Below are 20,197 nucleotides of genomic sequence, written 5' to 3'. Positions count from 1 at the left end.
CAGTGGGGTAGCTGGGAGGAGGTGTCTTTTATTCTCCATGGACTTTACAGTGTCCCAAAACTTTTTGGAGTTAGTGCTACAGGATGCAAATTTCAGTTTGAAAAAAGCTAGCCTTTAGCTTTCCTAACTGATTGTGGTATATTGGTTCCTGACTTCCCTGAAAAGTTGCATATCGCGGGGCTGTTCGATGCGTTAATGCAGTACGCCACAGGGGATGTTTTTGTGCTGGTCGAAGGGGGCAGTCAAGTCTGGGGTGAACCAGGGGCTGGTATCTGTTCTTAGTTCTGGAATTGTTTGAATGGGGTATGGCTTATTTAAGATGGAGAGGGTAAATTAGTCAGGATGATATCTATGAGGGTGCCCATGTTTACGATTTAGGTTGTACCTGGTAGGTTCCTTTGATAACTTTGTGTGAGATTGAGGGCATCTAGTTTAGATTGTGGGACGCAGCCGGGTAAAACATATCCCAGTTTAGGTCACCAAGCAGCACGAACCCTGAGGATAGATGGGGGGCCATTCGAATATGGTGTCCAGGGCACAACTAAGGTGAGAGGGTCTGTAGCAAGCGGCAACAGTGAGAGACTTATTTCTGGAAAGGTGGATTTTTAGAAGTAGAAGCTCAAACTGTTTGGGCACAGACCTGGATAGAATGATAGAGCTCTGGCAGGATATCTCCACAGTAGATTGCAACTCCGCCCTATCTAGATGGAAAATGATAGAAGTTCGGGATGGAAATTTCTGAATTTTTGGTGTGGCCTTCCTAAGCCAGGATTCAGATACTGCTAGGAACATCAGGGTTGGATAGAGTGGCTAACGCAAGTGAATAACTCAAACTTGGGGAGGAGGCTTCTGATGTTAACATGCAAGAAACCAAGGCTTTTACGAAGTTACAAGAAGTCAACAAATGATAGCGCTACTGGGGGAGTAGGAGTGATGCTGGGGCCTACAGAGGCCTGCGTTAACTCTACATCACCAGAGGAACAGAGGAGGAATATAATAAGTATACGTGCTGAAGGCTTTAAGAACTGGTCTTCTAGTCATTGGGTCAGAGAATAAACGGGGGCAGATTTCCGTTTGTAAGAATAGATTCAGGCCCATTAGTTGTACAGACAAGAGATATGGAAGGATATGAGTACAGTGGAGGTACACCTAAGCACTGCGTAACGACATGCGAAAGAGATAGCATCACTGGAGGTACCGACTGAGCCGGTCTCCGTGTGTATGGGGGGTGGGACAAAGAAGCTATCTGAGTGTAGGTTCTGGGGGGCTTTACAGTGAAAATAGCATAACAAGAACTACATACCTAGACAGCAATAGGGTAGGCATATTGACATGGGAGAGAGGCATAACGCAACAGTACAGGTGTTATTCGAGAGGGCTAAGACAACAACTGCTAATGGCGATGAAGTGTTTGGGTTGAAGCTAAACAGATCAACAGGATGGGGTACCTGTAAAGGAAACAGTCCAGCGGGCATCAGATGTGTAGCTGAGTGATCATAAGGTCTGGTGAACAGCAATAGGTAAGTAACCGGGAGCAGTTCGTAGGCTGCTACAGCGCGAGCGAGCAGGAGCGGCACGGCTGCTGATTGGGCGCTGCAAAGTGCGGGCCGGGTGTAGAGATGGATTTCGTGGTCGCGCAACGGGAAGCTGTTGAAACCACTCAGACGAGACGCACGGCAGACCAGTCGTGATGGATCGGGCGGGCTCCGCGGCAGCACTAGGTGGCCCCGCCAGTGACAGAGAGGTGGATAGCCGGGAAATGGGCCTGGCCGAGCCAATGGTGAGCTTCGCTGGGACAAGTGGTGATTAGTGGTGATTAGCCAACAACAACATCCATACGGTTGCAGCTAGCTAGTTGTGATGATCTGCTGTTAGGTCCAAGGGATTCAGTGATTGCGGCAGAAAATCCGAAATGTTTTGGGTTGATACATGTGCAGACTGGCCGGGCCACTATCCAGGCTAGAGCTGGCTGGTAGGTAGGCAGTGCAGGCCACGGACAAGTGGTGAAGACCGCAACGCAGCACCAGCAATAGCTAACAGCAAGAAGCGGTTAGCGGGCTAGCTGGCTAGTTTAGCCGGTGTTCTTGATAAAAGGTATGAAGAAATAATAGAATCCATTCCACATTGGGTGAGGCGGGTTGGAGGAAAGTATATTTAGTTGAAGGATGGAAAGTGAGATAGAGAAATATATACTAAAAAAAGACTAAAAAACTAAAAAACAGGCTATTTACACGGGGACACAACATAATACACAACTGCACTGCATATGCCATCTTGGATCCTCCCTAACAAGATAGGGATAGATAGTATTAACAGAAATTCAGAGCTGGTCTCAGACAGTGTTTGCCTTTTAATTAAAAATGCAGATCACTGAGTTATTGGTTTTCTGTTAGGTGTAAGAGGTATTCTAGGCCTACATGTCATTCTACTCTGCTCTGTTGATACATATTGGTACAACTAGACAGTGTAATTATGGTGTTCCCACTAGACAAGCTTATGCAAAGTGTTCTACCTACCAGGCTGCGAAGTGTCTGGTCTGAATGACAATGGAGAAATGCCATGTCATTATAGAAGAGCCAAAGGATTGTGTTAGCCGTTAGCGGTTAGCCTAGCACCTCTTCGCTAAACCTTAGGCACCTGAGATTACTCTTGCTGCTTCTGATCAATAGCCCCCAAGAGTTACCAGCAGAGGAAATCCTAAAGCCGTAGTGGGAAATTCTGGGAAATTAGGGCTCAGATGCTTGAGGGGCTCCAGGAGGGCTCTGGTCATGTGCAAAAGGGGTTTGGCTGCTGGTCAGGTTAAGCTGCTTCCATGCAGTTGTAATGTGATCGAACTGTGATCTAGCTCAGAGTAGGCGATATGAGCCAAAATATCATATTATAATATTTTTTCTCATTTTTGACAGTATTTTATGGTATTTTATGTTTTTGAATAAGAAAAGATCAAAATATGCTTCATGAGTAGTGTATCTCACTTCCTTCAGTCGTGGTAAGTTATTATTTCCACACCGTACCACATTTGTTTTGTCTTGTTTGTATGCCTCTATTTTGTTAAAAGAAGTCAATTTTCCTTTATCAGAATGATTCTTCTTCTCTATGACCATGTATACTGAACAAAAATATAAACGCAACATGCAACAATTTCAAAGATTTTACTGAGTTACAGTTCATATAAGGAAATCAGTCAACTGAAATAAATTAGACCTTAATGGATTTCAAATGACTGGGAATACAGATATGCATCTGTTGGTCATAGACCTTATAAAAAAAAGGTAGGGGCGTGGATCTGGGACAATCGGTCTGTATTGGTGTGATCACCATTTGCCTCATGCAGTAGCGACATATCTCCTTCGCATAGAGTTGATCAGGCTGTTGGTTGTGGCCTGTGAGAATGTTGTCCCTCTCCTCTTCATTGGCTGTGCGAAGATATTGGCGGGAACTGGAACACTCTGTCGTACCGCTGATTAGAGCCTCCCAAACATGCTCACTGGGTGACGCCTGGCGACATAGTCTGGTGAGTATTCAGGCTGGAAGAACTGGGACATTTTCAGCTTCCAGGAATTGTGTACAGATCCCTGCGACATGGGTCTGTGCATTATCAAGCTGAAACATGAGGTGACGTTGACGGATGAATGGCACGACAACGGGCCTCAGGATTCGCCACGGTATTCCGTGCAGTGCTGAAATTGCCAACGATAAAATGTAATTGTGTTCGTTGTCTGTAGCTTATGCCTGCCCATACCATAAGGTCTTCTCTCCTTCCTCCTATCTTCCCTTATTCCTGCCATTCCTCCCTTCTGCCTGGGCCCAACAGTCTATGCTGCTCTGGATTTGACTGTCTGAAAACTTAGAGAGGGAGGAGGGTGAGAGGGAGAGAGAGACACAGAGAGATGTCCGGATACCCGTACTTGTGTCCTAAATAGTAGGCCGTTTTGAGTATGCAAATAAAAAAAATTTTCTAGTGAAAATCGAGTATACTTTAAATGCTAGGATGACATACTCATTTCGGGTTTTCATCTAGTAGAATTTGTTGCACACTATTGAGGAAGAGAATCGTCTTTTCACACCCACCTGTGTTCGACAACAGCTGATAATCAGAATAGGGGATGTGCTCTACAAAAATGTACGAATGGCGAGGAACAAGCACAATTACGCATTTGACGACGCCTTCTCAGTATGGATGAGAAGTATGTTGATATTTGTTGTTACTGCATACGCTGATAAACAGTACATTCTAAATAGTATGTAGTATGGTTAGGAAAGAGGTGGAAGGTTGCGTTACTGAGGCATATGTTATTGTAAGCGTTCAACAGTCTTGAAAGTTCATTTTGAACCCCCTGACCATATTGAATTACAATGTACTTGGGAGAGATAGGTCCCATCCGACCCTGAAATATCACTTGTCTTCCAGTTGTGGTTTCCAAGCCTGAATTGATGTTTATGTCTGTAATTGGGCTTGTGCTTTCTAGGGATTTTTGACTGGCTGCCAGTGTAGAACATACATACAGAGACTATTCATACAGCTTTCTGGGGTGTTATCACCTTGAGTTAATTTGCTTATGCCTCAAATTAACCATAATGATACCATAACGGATTGCTATGTTTGTTTGTTTTATAGTTTGGAGTGGCTGGATGGATTGACAGTGTGTGCTGTAAAAGCTGTATATCAATGCAGAGGAACACAGCTGAGGGGACTCACATAAACTCTTGTTTAACCAGCCATTTAATCCACAAATGGTCTCCTTTCAACTCTCACTCTGTCTTTTTTTTTTATCTTTCATCTTCTTCCGTCACACTACTCGTTTCTCTTTCTCTTTCTCTGTTCTCTCTTTTTCTCCTCTTTCTCTCTTCGCTCTCTTTTTCTCATCATGTCCAAAATCTGTCTTTCTCACCACTTACAAAAACCATACTGTGTACTAATCATACTATTTAGAACTTACTGTTTAGTAAAAATGTATACAGTAAGCAACAAATATCAATGTACTAGACTCACCCATACTAAGAATGAGCGCCATCTAATGCAGGGGTTCCCAAATCTTTTCACTCAGCCTCCTTCCAGCATTGGGGAACATCCCAGCGCCTCCCTATTTCAGTGGGCACAAGTACTGTTCATGACACAAACTGTCCACACCCCTCTTGTTGGCTGAGAGAACATTTTGCAGGTTTAAAACTTATTTCCTTCAATTCTACACATTTTTTTCATGGGATGCAGAGAGAATGTTGCAGTTTTAAAGCTCATTTTCTTGCAATTCTATACATTTTGCCATGTCTAATGTGTATTCATGTGATATTTGAGTGACTCAAACATTACAACAAAATCTATAGGCTAAAAAACATTAGCTGATTGGGCTAGTTGATCTGGGCATTTGTGACAAGTTATAAATAGCTCTCTAAGGTACGCAAAGACTGACATGAAAACTGATGATGCACTAACCAATTTCGAAATGTCACCTTGTGCATTCTACTATTACAATTCAAGAGTAAATTGAAAGCCGGACTGAGACATCTGTGGCATGTGTCGTGTGACACAACTGCACATTTTAGAGTGGCCTTTTATTGTCCCCTAGCACAAGGTGCACTCTGTGTAATGATCATGCTGTTTAATCAGCTTTTGATATGCCAACACCTGTCAGGTGGATGGATTATTTGGCAAAGGAGTAATGCCCACTAACAAGGATGTAAACAAATTTGTGCAAAACATTTGAGAAAATACGCTTTTTTTTATATGGAACGCTTCTGGGAACTTTTATTTCAGCTCATGAAACAATGGACCAACACTTTACATGTTGGCGTTTATATTTTTGTTCAGTGTAGTTTCCCGGCTAGTCTTTTGATGTGGAAAAAGCCCATGGGAACGTGGATGTGTCGCCGGAAAAGACAAACCTACTCATGGTGAGAGATGGGAGGAGTTGCGGTCGTGAGGGGGCCCAGAGCGGGGAGACTGATGTAATGGATGCTAGAGCTCATCTTTCCAGCCTAGTCCCGGATTGTTTGTGCTATCTTGCAACCTTGTCACAATGTTTGGCACAACAGTTCTATAAGGAGAGTAGAAACAAGAGATGGCAAGAGAGCAGAAACAGACTGGCACCCACACTGGGTTCTTCAGCTGTCCCCATAGGATAATCTATTTTTGGTTCCAGGTAAAAGCCTTTGGGTTCAAGTAAAAATACTTTTGGGTTCCATGTAGAACTCTCTGGGTCACATGGAACATGGGTTCTACATGGAACCAAAAGGGTTCTACTTGGAACCAAAAGGGCACCGAACCAACAATGGGTTCTTTAAAAGGTTATCCTATAGGACAGCCGAAGATCCCTTTTAGGCTCTAGATAGGGGACCTTTTTTTTCTAAGACTGAAGGCCAATCCATAACGCAAAGTTACCTCTCTTCCTAGTCAAAAACAATTTCTTATCAGTCGCTATGGTTGAGTCACCGGTTTCACATAAGAGACATCTTAAGTCTGATGTAGACTCCGAATCCTTTCTTTGTCCTGGTTTAATCCGAGTACAGACACCTTGCTCCTCATCCTCCATCTCTCCTTTTCCTTTCCCTCTTCTATCCTCCCTCTCCTCCGTGCTCTATCATGGAGGCCTAGGTTGAATATTGAATAGGAAATGTGGAGCCAAGATAGGCTAATGAGCCAATGACAAGTAGAGCTGTGGTGTACATCAGAGCAACACAGGGGTAACTCTCCCTTTCCCTCTCTCTGACGATGAAAATCTTGATACAATCCGACATAAGTAGACCACAAAAGGCACGAGGGGGAGGGGATGCAATATACCAGCGGCCAAGGGCTGTTCTAAGCACGACGCAACGCGGTGTGCCTGGACACAGCCTTAGCCATGGTATATTGGACATATACTACAATTCGGGTGCCTTATTGCTATTATAAACTGCTTACCGACGTAATAGAGCAGTAAAAATACATGTTTTGTCATACCCGTGGTATACCACGGTTGTCAGCCAATCAGCATTCAGGCCTCCGAACCACCCAGTTTATAATTATTAATAACACCATTTTTCACCCCTTCTTTTATCTCTCACTTTCTGCCACCTCCCTTTCTCCTTTCTTCCTTCCCTCATGCTCTTCAGATGTTCCTTGTGGCCCTGTCGCTTGCCTACTTTGCGCAAGGGGCCTTGTCTGGCAGCTACATGAAGAGCACAAAACCCAGCTGGAGAGACGCTTTGACATCCCCGGTTACCTAACAGGTGTCATCGATGGGAGCTTTGAGATAGGTAAGTAAGCGTCTGGCGCCACAGGTCCCCATCCTCCTGTCCCCACCCCCTCCTCGTCCCTCATCCCCAGGGCTATTTTTGGTCTTCTCCCGTCTCTATCCATGTTGTTGTGGAAGAGAAGAGATGTGAATGAATGGGTCACCAAGGCCTTCTAGGAAGTCATTCAGGGTCCACATTTATCAAAGAAAAAACTAAACCTTCGTGTGCACCAGATTCCAAAGGTTGGTATTTATCCATTTTTAACTTATGTGGAAGGTGTGCAAGTATAGCAGCATGTAGCCTAATATATTTATTTTACATGTATTATATAGGCCTAAATCATAATCATATAGCAGAAGACATGTCTCTCCTTTTCTGACATGACTGGTTTATTCCCGCTACACAACAACCACTAGGCTACCATTTATCCATCACTCATTCAATAGCCAAGCATGCTCGAAAAGTAAATAGACCGTAGCCTATTTTAATTATTTGACATTGCTGTGGAAAAGGTAGCCTATTTCATCTCAGAGCCTATACCAAGGCAGGAGATATAAACACAATCATGTACTGATGAACAAAATATTGAACAACATTTCGTCTTGCAACAATCAGTGACTTTCAAACAACAATCAATCTTGCAGAATGCACGGCCAGTGTTTGGCACTCGCTATAGGCAGCATGCATTTTTTGTTTGAAAGTCACTGAAACACATTCTGCCCACACCTCGCATAAACGTGATTACCATTGAGCCTTCTTTGAGAAACTGTCATGGCCCTAGTTACAACATCATGCTTCGCATGTGATGTGCAGTGAAATGCTTATGTTTCTAGCTCCAACAGTGCAGTAGTATCTAGCAATACAATAACGCGCCTCAAAAAAACAAACAAATACTAGAAATTAAGAAATATCAGAAGTAGCTATATTTACTGTATTTTGTTTTTACTCATGCTGCCCTACGCTCAGCAACAAAAACAATAACGGTGGTGGAGCAGCCAGTGGTGCTGTTTCCTACTGCAGAATTCCATTTATGGGTTTGGTTAAGGTTAGGTTAAGTAAGGGGTCAGTGTTAGATTTTGATTAGTCATTTTGCAGGTCAGCAGTGTCCTTATAGAGTCTCCTTCAGCCCATGCCTTAGGAGTATAGAAACACCTCTCTGCCTCAAGGGCCTTTTAATATTGCAGATAGATTGTGGATTCCATCAATGTAATTGTCTGCATAATTTCCAATCCACTATATATTTTTAGGGAAATATATACAGTGGGGAAAAAAGTATGTTAGTCAGGCCACCACTTGTGCAAGTTCTCCCACTTAAAAAGATGAGAGGGCCTGTAATTTTCATCATAGGTACACGTCGAACTATGACAGACAAATTGAGGGAAAAAAATCCAGAAAATCACATTGTAGGATTTTTAATGAATTTATTTGCAAATTATGGTGGAAAATAAGTATTTGGTCAATAACAAAAGTTTCTCAATACTTTGCTATATACCCTTTGTTGGCAATGACACAGGTCAAACGCTTTCTGTAAGTCTTCACAAGGTTTCACACACTGTTGCTGGTATTTTTGGCCCATTCCTCCATGCAGATTCCTCTGGAGCAGTGATGTTTTGGGGCTGTCGCCAGGGCAACACAGACTTTCAACTCTCTCCAAAGATTTTCTATGGGGTTGAGATTGGAGACTGGCTACCACCCAGGACCTTGAAATGCGTCTACGAAGCCACCCCTTCGCTGCCCGGCCGATGTTTGGGATCATTGTCATGCTGAAAGACCCAGCCACGTTTCATCTTCAATGCCCTTGCTGATGGAAGGAGGTTTTCACTCAAAATTCAGATACATGGCCCCATTCATTCTTCCTACACGGAAGTCCGCCTGGTCCTTTCAGAAAAACAACCCCAAAGCATGATGTTCCACCCCCATGCTTCACAGTAGGTATGGTGTTCTTTGATGCACCCCAGCATCTTTGTCCTCCAAACACGCGAAGTTGAGTTTTTACCAAAAAGTTCTATTTTTGGTCCCGATCTGACCACAGGACATTCTCCCCAATCCTCTTCTGGATCATCCAAATGCACTCTAGCAAACCTCAGACGGCCTGGACACAACTGGCTTTAAAGCAGGGGGACACGCCTGGCACTGCAGTGGATTTGAGTCCCAGGCAGTTAGTGTGTTACTGATGGTAGGCTTTGCTACTTTGGTCCCAGCTCTCTGCAGATCATTCACTAGGGTCCTCCCGTGTGTGTGGTTCTGGGATTTTTGCTCACCGCTCTTGTGGGATCACTTTGACTCACGGGGTGAGATCTGCGGAGCCCCCAAAACCGAGGGGAGATTATCAGTGGTCTTGTATGTCTTCCATTTCCTAATACTGGCTCCTACGGTTGATTTCTTCAAACCAAGCTGCTTACCTATTGCAGATGCAGTCTTCCCAGACTTGGTGCAGGGTCTACAATTTTGTTTCTGGTGTCCCTTTGACAGCACTTTGGTCTTGGGCCATAGTGGAGTTTGGAATGTGACTGTTTGAGGTTGTGGACAGGTGTCTTTTATACTGATAACAAGTTCAAACAGGTGCCATTAATACAGGTAACGAGTGGTGACAGAGGAGCCTCTTAAAGAATAAGTTACAGGTCTGTGAGAGCCAGAAATCTTGCTTGTTTGTAGGTGACCAAACACTTATTTTCCACCATAATTTGCAAATAAATTCATTAAAAATCCTACAATGTGATTTTCTGGATGTTTTTTTCTAATTAGTCTGTCATAGTTGACGTTACCTATGATGAAAATTACAGGCCTCTCTCAATTTTTTAAGTGGGAGAACTTGCACAATTGGTGGCTGACTAAATACTTTTTTTCCCCACTGTATATATATATATATTTTTTGTATATATTTTTTTGTTTCCTTTTTTCGTTTTTTTTATTATTTTTTTTTCCCTAACCCTACCACTCCTCCCCTAATTTGAGTAAACTAATGGACAACAACACTTAGGCTTCAACTTCCAGTTTATACATACTATATACATTTTACGGACACAGTATATTTTACAATAGTTATCTTTTGTCTGCTTTTAGTCCCATCCTCCCAGCTACCTCAACCCCTCCCATCTATCTCTGAAGACCATCCAGTTTTGATTTCTATTTGCCATAGATTTTCCAACTGTGCTGTTTCACAAACGTTATGAACCTATATACATTTTACGGACACAGTATATTTTACATGAGTTTACATTTTTAGTCCCACCCTTCAGCTCGCCTCAAGGGCCTTTCTGTGTAGAGTAGACGGAAACCAGGAGAAGCCAGCTGAAGGATGCGCTGTGTGCCTCTTGTCATGGCTCAAATGGCCCCTACCACAGGGAGAGAGAACAACAAGAGAAAAGTGCTGAAGCAACTCAGGAGAGCTCCATAGACTAGCCTCAAAGGCCTTTCTGTATTTAACCACTCTCTAATATCAGGATGTACTCTGTGCCTCTTGACCTGCTCAAACCATAGAGACATTTCCCTTTTGGGAAACCCTTAGCAACAAACAAAGGAGTTATTCTAGTTCACACAGTATTCTAAATGAATGAAGGAAAAATAAACACATTCACAGTCAGTGAGTTCAGGTGTTTTCAGCACAATAGCTCTCAGCACAATGAAAACTGTTATTGTCCTTAAGCAGTATTTTAAACTAACGAAGGGCACAATGACACTTTCACTACCTGGCATTTCCAAGTGCTAGGTTGGCCTTAGTCAGAGGACAGTTATTTCAGGAGTTCAGAAGTTGAGGCATTCTACAGCAGGTTTCTGAAGTGGGACTTTCCAAACCACACAGGGAGAATATCCTACCTACTCCTCTTAATAGTGAGAGCGGATGGACGTCCTTAATATGGAATGGACGTCATCCCTCCATCCCTCCGTCCTTGAAAAACAACAATTGGTTCAATCATGAAATGGCTGCTTTTGTTTTACCTCATTCAGGTATTTATCGCCCACCGCTCTCCTCCACTACCCAATTTTCTCTCTCTCTAACATTCTAGCTCTCTCTCTCTCGCTCGTTCTTTCAACTCCCCCCCTCTCTCTCACTCACTCACACACACACACACACACACACACACACACACACACACACACACACACACACACACCACACCCACCCATCCTCTCGCTCTGTCTCTGTCTCTCTCTCGCTCTACCCCAACCCCCTCCCTCTCTCTCTCTATCCAGGCTACGGCACAGTCATTCAATTGGCCCTCGGTCATTCGATTTGGAGGGTTCTTCTTTTCTTATGATCCAATTTGTAAGCATTACCAACAGAGTGAATGTGAAAATTGATTCAAAATGGTCGCCTTCTGCTGGTGGTTTGCAGGATGTGCAATGATATAAGTATATATAAGTATATAAGTATATAAGTATATATAAGTATATATATATATACTCCTGAGTGGCGCAGTGGTCTAAGGCACTGCATCGCAGTGCTAACTGTGCCACTAGAGATCCTGGTTCGAATCCAGGCTCTGTCGCAGCTGGCCGCGACCGGGAGACTCATGGGCGGCGCACAATTGGCCCAGCGTCGTCCAGGGTAGGGGAGGGAATGGCCGGCAGGGGATGTAGCTCAGTTGATAGAGCATGCGTTTGCAACGCCAGGGTTGTGGGTTCGATTCCCACGGGGGGCCAGTATAAAAAAATATGTATTCACTAACTGTAAGTCGCTCTGGATAAGAGCGTCTGCTAAATGACTAAAATGTAAATGTAAATATAAGTAAAAGGAGGGCTGTGATTGGTTGGTGACATTGTCTACTATGCCAATTTCTCTGTATTAAATGGGCCATAACTTTAAAATTAGCAGAGATCCATCTCTGGAACTTTGATATGCCCATAGAGTATATTATTTTTAACAATATATTGAAACATTTGCCAAATAAGTTTTTGTATATTTTCAATATTAATGTTTATATTTTTCTATATTAATATATTATTGTAAGAAATGTGTTATTGAAATCAAAATACTACTCATATTACAGCGCAAACGGTAAAGCTTCATATGACACACATTTCTGCTTTGTAGCATCTACAGATGAGACATTATGGAGTGTTAAGGGAGGCCAAAATGTCAGAAATTTGGCAACTTTGATTCATTATTTCTCAATTATGCTTTTAGATACAAATGTCAAATATATGTCAACAACATATATCATTTTTTGGTCTGGGTTTTGTGAGGAATCACTCTATAGTGGGAATTAGGAAACCAACGGTGCCACTATGTTGAAACTCAATATGCCAACACACTTACATCAATGAGAGGAATTAGGCATTGTGATTGTGAATAAATTGAACTGGGTTCAGTTCCATGTCAACTCGACAATTCAAGAATCCATTCAGGAATGGAATCGAAATAGAGTTGTAACTAGAATAACCTTAACATTTTACTTTTCCAATTCGTGAATTGAATTTCAATTAATCAGATTTATCAATTTGAGAATTGAAATGGGAACTAAGAACAGACCAATTCTGTGTCTGTCTGTCCCCCTACCAGGTAACCTGTTGGTGATAGCATTTGTGAGTTACTTTGGTGCAAAGCTGCATCGGCCCAAGATCATAGCCATGGGCTGTGTACTGATGGCAGTGGGAACATTCATCATCGCTCTGCCACACTTCCTCATCGGACGGTGAGGTTTTTTGACTTTTATTTTGAAGGAGGATTAATTTCCAGCTCTTTTTCAAATCAAATGTTATCGCATACACATATTTAGCAGATGTTATTGGGGTGCGAAATGCTTTTTTGAATGCACTTGTGGTACAGTAAGCTAAAGCTTATCTGGATATGTGTGTAAGTGTGTGCCTGTGCGCGTGTGTGTACTCTAGTCTGAATCATGTTTCCAGTTATCCCCTGTTTAAAGGAAATGTCAGTCTACAGTGCATTAGGAAAGTATTCAGACCCCTTGACTTTTTCTACATTTTGTTACGTTACAGCTTTATTCTAAAATTGATTAAATCGACACACAATACCCCATTACTTTGTTGAAGCACCTTTGGCAGCGATTACAGCCTCGAGTCTTCTTGGGTATGACGTTACAAGCTTCGCACACCTGTATTTGGGGAGTTTATCCCATTCTTCTCTGCAGATCCTCTCAAGCTATGTCAGGTTGGATGGGGAGCGTCGCTGCACAGCTATTTCAGGTCTCTCCAGAGATTCAAGTCCGGGCTCTGGCTAGGCCACTCAAGGACATTCAGAGACTTGTCCTGAAGCCACTCCTGCATTGTCTTGGCTGTGTGCTTAGGGTTGTTGTCCTGTTGGAAGGTGAACCTTCCTGTCTTGGCTTAAGTCTGGCCACTCTACCATAAAGACCTGATTGGTGGAGGCTGCAGAGATGGTTGTCCTTCTGGAAGGTTCTCCCATCTCCACAGAGGAACTCTGGAGCTCTTGTCAGAGTGACCACCAGGTTCTTGGGCACTTCCTGACGAGGCCCTTCTCCCCGTGATTGCTCAGTTTGGCCGGGCGGGCCAGCTCTAGGAAGAGTCTTGGTGGTTCTAAACTTGTTCCATTTAAAAATGATGGAGGCCACTGTGTTCTTGGGGACCTTCAATGCTGCACACATTTTATGGTACCCTTCCCCAGATCTGTGCCTCAACACAATCCTGTCTTGGAGCTCTACGGACAATTCCTTCGACTTCATGGCTTGGTTTTTGCTCTGACTTGCACTGTCAACTGTGGGACCTTATATAGACAGGTGTGTGCCTTTCCAAATCATGTCCAATCAATTGAATTTACCACAGGTGGACTCCAATCAAGTTGTAGAAACATCTCAAGGATGATCAATGGAAACAGGATGCACCGGAGCTAAATTTTGAGTCTCATAGCAAAGGGTCTGAATACTTATGTTAATAAGGTACATTTCCAAAGATTTCTAAAAACCTGTTTTCACTTTGTCATTATGGAGTATTGTGTGTAGATTGACGTAACAAAATGTGGAAAAAGTCAAGGGGTCTGAATACTTTCTGAATGCACTGTATTTCTGTGTGTTTGGATAAAGTCTGATAAAGGACGGATATCACTGACTCTGTATGATATGCTAATATACCGTATTTTGTACATATTTTATATATTGTATAGCATCGTTTGTGGGATGAAGCATGGTTGTGTGTTATCATGTGTTCTCATTAGCTTGGCTTGGTCATGAAAGTTTGATCAGTCAGAATGTATTATCCCATCCCACAAGATGGGAACATAGTGAATCTTAAAGAATATATGCGCACTTTATGGAGTCTCTTTACTGAAATGCATTTTACAGCTGTTAGATGTTTTTCAGAAAAACATTCCCTAGTCGCCAATTGTTTGTATTTTACAGGGGAAGCCAGGAAAGCTACTTCCTATCATTAAGTATTGCTTATAACATGACGTGCTTGAATGTATAAAACGTTGTTTCCTAAATGTTTCATTGCATATCCAAAGCACTCATGTTCTGCTTTGTCTCTGTCCTCTCTACTGTTTAACGTGCTGCTTTCTTCACTCCCTTCGCTAAACAGTCGCATTGGTGTTTTGTACGCAGCTATAAGTTCGAAACGTCAATCCGATCGTCAGTGAATTCAACCAATAACCTCTCCCCATGTCCAGCGCGCCTGTTGTCACCCTCCGCTTCGGGTGACCCGCTTTCTGAGGCACCAAGCACAGGGACAGGTGTGTCACCTACACACATGCTCATGTGCATACATACATGCAAACACGTGCGCGCGCACACACACACACACACACACACACACACACACACACACACACACACAGTGCTCTGTAACTATTCTCTCTCTCCCTCCCCCTTCCCAGTAGGTTGTGAAGGAGAGTCCAACCTCTCCATGTGGATATATGTGTTCCTGGGGAATGTCTTACGAGGGATCGGGGAGACTCCAGTGCAGCCCCTTGGGATCTCGTATATAGATGATTTCGCCAGGGAGGAAAATGCTGCATTTACATTGGTAATACACCAATTGGAAATACAAACACACTTTAGATAATGTCACTGTGCATGATTTGAAGTACAATCGTCCATATGTTAAGTAGATTTGACAGTCTGAATAAACTGCCTTTCAAATCTGATTCATACACCAAGGGACCGATTCAATCAGATCTGCTTTAGCCGACATCCACATAGCTGATGTTTAAATGGTGTGGGAGGTGGAACTGCATTAGAGCTGTCTAATCCACAAGTGGCTCCCAGCTTTACACGTAAAGCAGACATTGCCATTGGCTGCACAGAGTCACATTAACAGAAATCCCATGCAGCCTTTTTTAACAAGTTCGAACACTGGAACGTGAGATGTAATCTACATCTCGATTAGGATAATAAAAAATCATAATTATTTAGTTTAATGATTTTTCAATGTGAGCGTAATTATTTATATATAGCCTACACTTTCTCTTTCTGAACTTCTAACGCAAGTGGGGCTGTAACGCACGCTGCCAAAACATCTGTTATGCGGGTGTCTGCTATCACCGGTTAACGCTTGATCTGATTGAATCTAGCTCTTTGTGATAACATGAATGGACGAACGCTCTTTGACCTTTTAGAAATCACACAACAACCGTCTTATTGTTGACTGCCTTATGGAGCTGTCTCTGTTTAGTATAATAAATCAATTGCTCTGTGTGTGTGTGCGCGCGTGCGTACGTGCGTGCTTGTGTGTCTTTCATATTTCAGGCTGCGTTCAGACCATAGCAGTCATTGGTCCTGTGTTTGGCTATTTACTGGGATCCCTGTGTGCCAAAATATATGTGGACATTGGATTTGTCAACATGGGTGAGTAACCGGTATCTAGCGAAATACTGAGTATTCTGTCTGGGCTGCCTACACACTTTTGGACTGTACTAGTGAGTTCTCCAGTTTAGACAGAGACAGGGCATTCACCTCTGTTCTGTTACTACTAGACTAACAAATAGGGTTCTGAGTTAAGTTCATTGTCGTTCCTAGAGTGCACTCGCAGACTGTGTTCAATAAGTGTATTTTATGTATGCTCATGCTTCTAGATTCTAGGTTATAGGACTAAATGAACTAGTGTGCTCCAGAACGCTGCTCAGTGACGTCAGCTACTTAATTTGAGTAACCAATATGAAGCAGGAGAGATGGTTAAGATATGCACAAAAAGCAGCTGTGCTGTGCTCTTTTTTTCTCTCCAGTAAGTCTTGTTGCTAGGAACGTTGCTAGTGTTCTCACAGTTATTCTCATAATGTATTTTGTCCCCAACAGTCACAGCTCTCTCTCTTTCTGTGCTTGTCCTCCCTGTATAGAGACTATCACCATAGCCTTCTCTTGTTGTGTGTATGTACTGACATGTACAGTACCAGTCAAAAGTTTGGACATACCTACTCATTCAAGGGTTTTTATTTATTTTTACTATTTTTTACATTGTAGAATAATAGTGAAGACATCAAAACTATGAAATAACACAAATGGAATCATGTAGTAACCAAAAAAGTGTTAAACAAATCAAAATATATTTTATTTTTGAGATTCTTCAATTAGCCACCCTTTGCCTTGATGACAGCTTTGCACACTCTTGGCATTCTCTCAACCAGCTTCACCTGGAATGTATTTCCAACAGTCTTGAAGGAGTTCCCACATATGCTGAGCACTTGTTGGCTGCTTTTCCTTCACTCTGCCGTCCGACTCATCCCAAACCATCTCAATTGGGTTGAGGTCGGGGGATGGTGGAGGCCAGGTCATCTGATGCAGCACTCCATCACTCTACTTATTGGTAAAATAGCCCTTACACAGCCTGGAGGTGTGTTGGGTCATTGTCCTGTTGAAAAACAAATGATAGTCCCACTAAGCCCAAACCAGATGGGATGGCGTATCGCTGCAGAATGCTGTGGTAGCCATGCTGGTTAAGTGTGCCTTGAATACTAAATAAATCACAGACAGTGTCACCTGCAAAGCACCCCCACATCATAACTCCTCCTCCTCCGTGCTTTACGGTGGGAACTACACATGCAGAGATCATCCGTTCACCCACAAAGACACGGCAGTTTGAACCAAAAATCTCAAATTTGGACTCCAGATCAAAGGACAAATTTCCACCGGTCTATTGTCCATTGCTCATGTTTCTTGGCCCAAGCAGGTCTCTTCTTCTTATTGGTGTCCTGTAGTAGTGGTTTCTTTGCAGCAATTCGACCATGAAGGCCTGATTCACACAGTCCCCTCTGAACAGTTGATGTTGAGATGTGTCTGTTACTTGAACTCTGTGAAGCATTTATTTGGGCTGCAATTTCTGAGGCTGGTAACTCTAATGAACTTATCCTCTGCAGCAGGGGTAACTGGGTCTTCCATTCCTGTGGCGGTCCTCATAAATATAAAAATATGCCATTTAGCAGACGCTTTTATCCAAAGCGACTTACAGTCATGCGTGCATACATTTATTTTATTTTTTTTGTGTATGGGTGGTCCCGGGATCGAACCCACTACCTTGGCGATACAAGCGCTGCTCTAACAGTGAGCACGGCGCTCATGAGAGCTCAGTTTCATCATAGCGCTTGATGGTTTTTGCGACTACACTTGAAGAAACTTTCAAAGTTCTTGAAATGTTCCGTATTGACTGACCTTCTGTCACACCCTGGCTCTGGGGACTCTATATGTTGAGCCAGGGTGTGTATATTCTATGTGGTGTATTTCTGTGTTGGCCAGAGTGGTTCCCAATCAGAGGCAACGAGTGTCAGCTGTTGCTGGTTGTCTCTGATTGGGAGCCATATTTATAGAGGCTGTTTTCCCACAATAGTTGTGGGATCTTGTTTCCAGTTGGTTTGTTCCTAGTTAGGTTTGTCCTTTGGATGTCACGTATCGTTTGTTGTTTTGTTTCGCTGTTCGTGTTATCATTCGATTAATAAAGTATGTTTGCTTTCAACGGTGCGCCTTGGTCTACTCCGTCTAACGATCGTGACAAAAGATCCCACCATACCAGGACCAAGCAGCGTGTCCAGGAGCAGGCGGCCTGGACATGGGAGGAAGCGCCGGGAAAGGAGCTGGAAAGGTTGGCGCATGGCCCAGGTGGGCAAATCGTGGTCCTGGGAGGACATGCTCGGGGCAAGGGGGCCGTGGGCTAAGATTAAGCCCTGGCGAGAGAGGAGCAACGGCGTCAACAGTGTCGTCGCCAGACGGACGAGAGGCAACCCCAGAAATTATTTAGAGGGCACACGGCATGGGCGACTGGGCAGCAGGAGGCTGCCACAGGGCGAAATGGGAGACGAGGAGAGAAGGCCACCGGGTTACGGGAGCCATTGGTGAGAGGAGGGAAGGAAGTTGTAGAGGCACGGCGAGAGGTACTGAGGTGTATTGCCAGTCCGGTCCGGCCCGTTCCTGATCCCTTAAGGCCAGTGGTAGTGTGTTCCCAGTACGGTCCGGCCTGTTCCTGTTCCTCGCACCAAAGCCCTACGGTGTTGCGTCGCCAGCCCGGCCCGGCCTGTTCCTGCCACTCGCACCAAGCCTACGGTGTGCGTCGCCAGCCCGGCCCGAGCCTGTTCCTGCCACTCGCACCAAGCCTACGGTGTGCGTCGCCAGCCCGGCCCGGCCTGTTCCTGCCACTCGCACTAAGCCTACGGTGTGCGTCGCCAGCCCGGCCCGGCCTGTTCCTGCCACTCGCACCAAGCCATACGGTGTGCGCGCCAGCCCGGCCCGGCCTGTTCCTGCCACTCGCACCAAGCCTACGGTGCGCGTCGCCAGCCCGGCCCGGCCTGTTCCTGCTCCCCGCACCAAGCCTACGGTGCGCATCGCCTTCCCGGCCCGGCCTGTTCCTGCTCGCACCAAGCCTACGGTGCGAAGTCGTCAGCCCGCCCGGCCTGTTCCTCCTCCTCGCACCAGCCTACGGTGTGCGCCGCCAGCCCGGTCCGCCGTTCCTGCTCCACGCACCAGGCCAGGGGTGCGACGTCAGCCCGGTCCGGCCCGTTCCCTCCACACACCAGGCCAAGGGTGCTTATCGCCAGCCCGGTACGGCCCGCGTTGCTCGCACGCTCCAAGCCAGAGGTGCGCATCGGCCAGCCCGGTCCGGCCCGTTCCTGCTCCGCACCAAATGCGCACGCCAGCCCGGTCCGGGCCCGTTCCTGCTCCACGCACCAAGCCAGGGGTGCGCATCGTCAGCCCGGTCCGCCCGTTCCTGCTCCACGCACCAAGCCAGGGGTCGCGATCGCCAGCCCGGTCCGCCCGTTCTGCTCCACGCACCAAGCCAGGTGCTTATCGTCAGCCCGGTCCGGCCCGTTCCTGCTCCACGCACCAAGCCAGGGTGTGCGTCGTCAGCCCGGTACGGCCCGATTCCGGCCCACGCACCAAGCCAGGGTGCGCATCGTCCAGCCCGGTCCGGCCCGTAGCTGCTCCACGCACCAGGCCAGGGGTGTGCGTGTCAGTCCGGCACAACCTGTGCCTGGGTCACCGTGCCTGGTCAGGTACCGGTCAGCTGCTCCACACCGGAGCCGAAGCAATCCGCTTCTACGATGTCCAGTCCAGCTCCAGCCAGCGGGGCCAGACCGACCAGGGGCGCCACGGGGGATGGTTGAAGGGTGGTGGTCTAGCCCGGAGCCGGAACCGCCTCCGAGGAGGAATGCCCACCCAGCCCTCCCCTGACTTTGTTGATGTTTAGGCGCGGTCGCATTGTCCGCGCCTTTAGGGGTACTGTCACACCCTGGCTCTGGGGACTCTATATGTTGAGCCAGGTGTGTATATTCTATGTGGTGTATTTCTGTGTTGGCCAGAGTGGTTTCAAATCAGAGCCAACGAGTGTCAGCTGTTGCTGGTTGTCTCTGATTGGGAGCCATATTTATAGAGGCTGTTTTCCCACAATAGTTGTGGGATCTTGTTTCCAGTTGGTTTGTTCCTAGTTAGGTTTGTCCTTGGATGTCACGTATCGTTTGTTGTTTTGTTTCGCTGTTCGTGTTATCATTCGATTAATAAAGTATGTTTGCTTTCAACGGTGCGCCTTGGTCTACTCCGTCTAACGATCGTGACACCTTCATGTCTTAAAGTAATGATGGACTGTCATTTCT

At 45.1% G+C, this 20,197-nt stretch overlaps 1 pseudogene; it reads left to right on the top strand.

Moving 5' to 3' along the window:
• Positions 1–1,690: 1,690 nt before the first annotated feature.
• Positions 1,691–15,104, top strand: LOC123490808 (annotated as a pseudogene).
• The last annotated feature ends 5,093 nt before the right edge of the window (positions 15,105–20,197 follow it).

Source organism: Coregonus clupeaformis, unplaced genomic scaffold (genome assembly GCF_020615455.1).
Source record: "Coregonus clupeaformis isolate EN_2021a unplaced genomic scaffold, ASM2061545v1 scaf4905, whole genome shotgun sequence".
NCBI classification, from domain to species: Eukaryota; Metazoa; Chordata; class Actinopteri; order Salmoniformes; family Salmonidae; genus Coregonus; species Coregonus clupeaformis.
The sequence above is the reverse complement of the archived record's forward strand: the minus strand, read 5'-3'. Positions and strand labels throughout refer to the sequence as shown.